Source organism: Lissotriton vulgaris, chromosome 8 (genome assembly GCF_964263255.1).
Source record: "Lissotriton vulgaris chromosome 8, aLisVul1.2, whole genome shotgun sequence".
Taxonomy (NCBI): Eukaryota; Metazoa; Chordata; class Amphibia; order Caudata; family Salamandridae; genus Lissotriton; species Lissotriton vulgaris.
This window is the reverse complement of record NC_141696.1, coordinates 473,629,931-473,637,668: the sequence shown is the minus strand read 5'-3', so window position 1 is coordinate 473,637,668 and position 7,738 is coordinate 473,629,931.

The following is a 7,738-nucleotide window of genomic DNA, read 5'->3' as shown; positions in this document are numbered from 1 at the left end:
CTTGGGGTGGTGACTTCTGTAATGAAGTAGACTATTACGGTCTGTAGGTTTTCTGTACATTGAGGTACTCAGGGTCCCCTCTTCCAGTTTGATAGTGAGGTCAAGGAAGGCAATTTCCTTAGGTGAAGAGGACATGGTGAAATGTAAAAAGGGGTTTAGTGTATTCACCCATTCAAAGAAATCCTCATGGGCTGTCATGGGGCCTGACCAGAGTATTAGGACGTCATCTATGAAGCGTCTCCACATTTTAATGTTGTCTCGAAAAAGGGTTAGACTGGTGGTGTATATGCTTGTCTTCGAACTCGGCCATATACAGACAGGCCACCGAAGGGGCGAAGGTACTGCCCATAGATGTCCCCTGGGTCTGGTGATAGTATTGTCCCTTGTACTCGAAATAATTCTCAGTGAGTGCCAGGGTGGCGCACTCCATGATAAAGGTTTTCGGAGTGTTGGAGTCCCAGGTTTCTTGGCCCATTCTTTCCTCTATCACTTCTAGGGTGGCCCTCTGAGGAATATTCGTATAGAGGGCCTCCACATCTAGAGTAATCAAAAGATCAATTTGTGTTGTGTCCTGGATGGAGTTCAGGATGCGTAAGACATCTGTTGTGTCCTGGATGTAAGAGGGAATGCATTTAACCAGTGGTTGTAGAAAGTGGTCACAAAATTGTGAGAGTGGCTCAAGGACTGAATTGATCCCCGACACGATTGGTCTCCCTGGTACTGGTCTGGTCCCCTTGTGGATCTTAGGCAGTATATAGAAATATGGTACCCGAGGGTCCTTTTTCATCAAGAATTCTGCCTCTTTTTTGGAGATCCATTCTTCGCTCTCAGCACCCATCACCAAGCCTGTAATAATGGTCTGTAGGCGCCTGGTAGGATCGCTGGGAATGGGTGTGTAGTATCTGCGATCATTTAGCTGTCTGGTACACTCTAGATCATAGTCCGTAGTATTAAGCAGGACTGTTGCTCCGCCCTTATCCGCCTGTTTAATGGTAATGAGGGGGTCTTCTGCCAGTGATTTCAAAACCAACATTTCGTTATTGGAGATGTTGGAATAAGGGGTCTGTCTTTCCAGTTGGTTAATCTCTTTGAGTACTGCCAGTTCAAAGGTCAAGACTTCATTTGGAACCATACCATTATGTGGTGTAAAAGTTGAAGGGTTGTGTAAACCAGAGTCTTCAGTAGGTTCACAAGGTTTGCCTTCAAAGAAGGCCTTAAGTCTTATTTTCCAGAAAAACGATTTAATTTCCCTGGTCTGTTGGAATAGGTCGATCCTCGGGGTGGGGACAAAGCCTAACCCTTTTTGGAGGGCTTGTTCCTCTCCCTCAGTGAGGACACGATCAGACAAGTTGACCACTAGGCTCATCTTGGTCCCGATCGGGTCGTGTTCCTCGTGTCCATCCCCTGGGGGCGTGCATCCTGCCATTGCACTCTCTTCTCTGGCGCGTTCCCTCTTTTTCGCCCTCTCCCTCTGCCCCAACCTCTGCCTAAAAAAGGGGGGTTTGTTGGGTTTTGGGGAGCATAGAACAGGGGATATTGTGGAGCCAAAGCTGGTTGGAAGTGGGGGAATTGCGGGAAGTGCCAGAAGGGGGGACCCATTTGTTGTCCTTGATACAGGAAGTTTTGGAAGTTATGTTGTCCACGGCCTCTGCCCCTTTTGGCCCTTGGTGGCATCTGTGGGGGGTCATTATTCTCACTACTATCAGAGCCACTATTAGACCCTCTTCTTGAAGAAGTAGCGCTGGAGTCAGAGTTGTAGCTAGTACCAGGGGGGACATAGTCATCCCTCAAGTAGGGGTAGACTTTTTCTTTAGAGAATCTCTTGATATCTTTTTGCAATTTTGCTATTTTTTGATTCATGAGATATTCTTTATGTTCCGCCATCTCTTTGTTCAACTCTGTCAATTTAGTTTTAAAGCCTGGGTTAAGAACTGCAGTCTTTAATACAGCCTCAGCTGCTTGAATGCGGACCAATAGTGCATCTGCTAATCGTTTAGCCGTGTTTACAATGAGGATCAATAGGTCATGGGTGCACTTCCACGAGACCTGCGACCATTCGATCTTAAATTGTCCATCCTCCCAGAAAATTCTAGGAATTTTTTTTACTATCAGGCCATTAGGAGCAATTTTGGCTTTGAAATATTCCGCCATCATAGTCCCATGTATCGTTATTCGTATCCACTCTCGTTTCAGATCTGCCAATGATTGCCACTCGGCTGTATTGCTCCCTGAGGCCGGTTCTACGTCAATGCCAAAGAGCGATGGTGTTCTCATGATTGCTGCTGCATCCTCTTCGCCGAAGCTCAACCCCTGTCCCTCCATTGTGGAATGGTCAAGGACCGTGCTCCGGGTAGAAAGAGGATCCTTCAAAAGGAGTGTGGAGGAAGAAGTGAAGGAAAAAGATTCAAAACCCAATTGAGGGAATGAATAGTGAGCAACAACCTATCAAGTATAGGGTCGCTGAAAATGGGGGATCTGTCAAGACTAACCCACCGGAAGGAGACTCCCACGGTATGCGCCGTGCAGTAGTATTTATCAAAGAGGGGGAGAGTGATCAGTAGATCAGCGGACACTAATTACCACTTAAGGAGGTGGAAGGTCCAGTCACAGCGTGTGCCCGTACAAGTAATCCAACAAAGGGGGGTGCTGTACTGTTCCTAAAAGGAGGGGAAAGTTAGGTAAAGCTGACGTGACCGAAGGTGTGAGTAGTACACCTTTGGGCATCCATTTTGTTGGATGTATTTGCCTCACACACCCAAAAGGGTGTCATGCTTCATCATAGGCGGTTGCTCCTCGTCGGGGGGGGGGCGGTGCAATCCTCGACGGGCTCACCTCGAGGAGGGGCTCTTTATCGGAGATCTTTTTTATCCAACTGCCCTATGATGAAGTGCGGGTGTGTGGGTAGGAAAACAGGTAGACTTGGTGTGGTGATTAAAATGCAGCAAGGGGTGCCGGAAACAACTTTATTCTGGAGGTCCCCCTGCTACAATTAAAAGACTGTGAACAAGGGGCTCGCTAGGCGTCACCAGGTTAGGTAGAGTGACCCTAGAGAAGCCTTGTAAAACAAATGGTCAACATGTTTCTCGCACTAAGGTTAATCACCTGTGATTCATCAGGACCTTATGGGGGTGAAAAATAATAAAAGAACTCAACAACATGCTAGTGTCATGTATGTGATGTAGGTGTATATTACCTTGGTGGAAAGTCCTATGCCTAGACAATGAGAAAGAAAGCATTTGAACATTAATAGTATATTTCTCATCAAAAGCTAGGAGGGTCAGCGTCAGAGTATAAACACAGTGTGGCATGCTTGGGGTGGTGTTGGGGTTTAAGCACAACCTGTACATGCCGGGTGATTTAGGCGTGCAGTGTAAAACATACACAATCACACTATGTTTGTGATAGTAAAACACTATGATAAAAACAGTGATTAAAAGCAGCAGACTTAACAATAGCACCATTTATGTTGCAAAGTGGCAGATCATCCCATGATAATATAGTAGGTGACACCATCTACCTATCTCTGTGGTGTGGTAAACAAAGTTAGGCAGGCTAATGGCTCACCAAAAGGTCAAGGTCTAAGAGCCACATGAGTGCTCGGCGGGTCAGTTCAGCGGGGTTCAGCCTTCAAGTATAGCTGCAGGGCGAATAGATTGGAAAACTTCGAGATGGCTCCATAAGCAGACAATAAAGGATTAGGACCTGAAGACTAGAGTAATCCAAGTGTCGTAAGGGTATCCCCTCTTACCTAAATCAGCCCGTGACCGCGTGGATGCACCTACCCATCTCCGCCGAGTTCGGATAGATGGGTAGGTCTAGCGGTGTTTGTTATTTATTGAGAACCGGCTGAGTTGGGACCTCGCCGGTTCTGCCCTTCCGTGCGGGTCATGTGATGGAAGTAGTTATTGTAGCGGCCATGTTGTAATGGTCGATGTGGCTCAAAGGCTGGAGTTACCGGAGTTGAATGGGCGGACACCTTATCCCAGACAAGTGTCATTACATTGTATATTGGCCCGCTAAGTGTATCGGGTCATACACTGTATTGGTACTGCAATTAAGTGCCCGTAAAGGTCACGTGATGTATTGTGTGAACGGGTCGGCCATGATGGAAGGGGCATAAGGTGATAATAACCTGGAGTGTGCCGCTATCATTAAAGGTCTATTCTAGTCGACACGGGGCGGAGTCCCACACGATTTAGAACTACAACCCATATAAGACAAGTGTCATTACATTATACTATAGCCCGCTTGGTGTGTCTGGTCATACACTCTATTTACAATGTAAATTTCCGGCCGTGAAGGTCACGTGGTGTATTGTGTGCACAAGTCGGCCATGATGGAAAGGGCAAAGGTGTAGTGAACCTGGAATGTAATGCAACCATCGAAGGTATAGTCAAACAGACACGGATCAGCGCCCCACATGAATTAGAATTACAACCCGTGATGGTCATCTGTTGTGTTGCAAAATAGTGTCGGCCAGGGTGTGAGGGGCCACCCACAGAGATAGGTAGATGGTGTCACCTACTATATTATCATGGGATGATCTGCCACTTTGCAACATAAATGGTGCTATTGTTAAGTCTGCTGCTTTTAATCACTGTTTTTATCATAGTGTTTTACTATCACAAACATAGTGTGATTGTGTGTGTTTTACACTGCACGCTTAAATCACCCGGCATGTACAGGTTGTGTTTAAACCCCAACACCACCCCAAGCATGCCACACTGTGTTTATACTCTGACGCTGACCCTCCTAGCTTTTGATGAGAAATATACTATTAATGTTCAACTGCTTTCTTTCTCATTGTCTAGGCATAGGACTTTCCACCAAGGTAATATACACCTACATCACATACATGACACTAGCATGTTGTTGAGTTCTTTTATTATTTTTCACCCCCATAAGGTCCTGATGAATCGCAGGTGATTAACCTTAGTGCGAGAAACATGTTGACCATTTGTTTTTCAAGGCTTCTCTAGGGTCACTCTACCTAACCTGGTGACGCCTAGCGAGCCCCTTGTTCACAGTCTTTTAATTGTAGCAGGGGGACCTCCAGAATAAAGTTGTTTCCGGCACCCATTGCTGCATTTTAATCACCACACCAAGTCTACCTGTTTTCCTACCCACACACCCGCACTTCATCATAGGGCAGTTGGATAAAAAAGATCTCCGATAAAGAGCCCCTCCTCGAGGTGAGCCCGTCGGGGATTGCACCGCCCCCCCGACGAGGAGCAACCGCCTATGATGAAGCATGACACCCTTTTGGGTGTGTGAGGCAAATACATCCAACAAAATGGATGCCCAAAGGTGTACTACTCACACCTTCGGTCACGTCAGCTTTACCTAACTTTCCCCTCCTTTTAGGAACAGTACAGCACCCCCCTTTGTTAGATTAGGTTACAAATGCAGACAAGTCGGTATTAAGGAGGGACTAACAAGCCTATTTATGAATCAGAAGCCAGCATTCAGGAAGGACAATGATACAAGCCAATGACAAATATTGGCGGAGAGTGGGCAGAGCTTCAAGTGCATACTCCAGTACAGCATGCCTCGCAGAGCGGCGAATGTGCTGCCCAGGCTCGACCTAAAAATAGACACTAATAGTCCAGGGCAGGACAGGTCTTTTAATCCACAGGGCATTTATCCGGTGGTCTTGAGCTCCCAGAAGCAGGATTTTGAAATCCCAAGGCCGCTACTGGTGCCTTTGTTACTTTCTCTAGATCCCAGAGGTACATTGCGGCAGGCAATGGGTGACATCAAGAGAGAGAGAGAGAGAAAGAGAATATGGAGGGGAGGTAGAGAGAAAGTGATCGGAGAGAAAGAGATAAGAGAGATGAGAGAGAGAGAGAGAGTGTGGATGATGCAAAGAGAGACATTGCATGAGGAGACGAAAAGAGCAGGGCTGGGTTCAGCATATTTTCAAGGGCTGCTTATGGGTCACCTGTCTTGGCCTGGCTAGGACCTATTGGAATGGAGGATGTAAACTAGATGTGTGCATGCGACAACATGGACGCCGCACTTTGTTTCCAAACTACATTTCTCCTAGTTTTGGAACGGACATACTCACAATACCATGTCAGTACCAAAACGGAAAGGGGGAGAGAAGAGGGCCAAAAAAATAGAAATGGAACAGTAAGAATGGATGATTGAAATGTCGTGCAGGAGTTGCAGGTGCAATAGATGAACCACCTGGGTTGTGGGAAGGCAGGAGTTGCTGGTGCAATGGATGAACTAACAAAGGCTGTGGGAAGGCAGGAGTTGCTGGTGCAATGGATGAACTAACAAAGGCTGTGGGAAGGCAGGAGTTGCTGGTGCATGGATGAACTAACAAAGGCTGTGGGAAGGCAGCAGTTGCAGGAGCAATGGATGAACTAACAAAGGCAGTGGGAAGGCAGGGTTGCTGGTGCAATGGATGAACTAACAAAGGCTGTGGGAAGGCAGGAGTTGCAGGTGCAATGGATGAACTAAAAAAGGCTGTGGGAAGGCAGGAGTTGCAGGTGCAATGGATGAACTAACTAATTAACCAGGGCTGTTGCAAGGCTGTAACCCCTATGCTCTCGATTACTAGCATCAAACAAACTGGACTCAGGGTTTGCTGTCTACGAGAAAATGAGGCCTCCACCCGGATGCAGCACTTTCAGAGATGAAAGGGAACTGAAAGTGAGCAGTGCAGCAGATGACTCCCACAGAAATCCGGCGTGGACCGGGTACCACTCTTTAAATGGCTCTAGTCCCTTGCTCTGAACTGCAGGTCGCATACGCTGGTCTCTGTAGAGGGGCAGTTGATTCTCGCCATCGCTGTGATTTCTAACTTGTTTTCAACGTGCTGTGCAACTTCCTTGTGAGGTATCAATATTTACAAACTACGCATTCGTCTATTCATTAGTTGCTATAGCTAATACTGACAGTGGGTGAGCAAATACACTCACTTGGAAGCTGTTATCCGTCGCACTTTTTATTGCTATATCTTGTTGGGTATGTGACACATACAATCTACATTCCAAAGCTAGATTATTTCACTAAATACACGTCATAAAAAGTTTCTGACATAACTTTCTGAAAGTACAATCTCAAATGGTGGCTTGTGGATTCAGCCTTTTTTGGTCTAGAAATAAATGTCTTTATGATGGAGAAGAAAGAGAAGAACAAACTCACCGGTGCCTTTCGGGTAATCTGGATCTAGATCCTGTTTCCAGGCGTCTCTGGGACAGTATATTGTACCAGTTGTTGCAAAGACAACGCTTGTCAAGTGCTGGTGTCCTCACCTTCATCCTCACATCACTTAAAAAAATAAATCTTTATTTATAAATGTTCAATGTCAGCATCTACAAAAGCCAACAATACTGATTAATCAGTCACATAAGTGGTGCAATAGGTCTCTAGAGAAAGAGAATATCAATGCAAGAAAAGGGGAAAGAGAAAAGCAAAATTGAAATTCAATACACATTGGACTTAGAATCCCATATAAACACCAATGGCATGGTAACACTTTCAGGGGATACATCTGTACCACCATACATAAAAAGAAGCATCTCCATTAAATAATAGTTTCGCCTAATCTTCATCAGAGTCGCCTGCACTTAAGTCACTCGTAGGTTATATAATTCACTGGAGAAAAGCATTAGCTTCTTCAGACTGAGTAAACCTGTGGGATTTGCCCTGACATTGACCTTTCAGCTTGTCAGGGAACCACAGAGAAGCTGTCCAGCCTACGTATTTCAACTTTCTTGACTTGGTG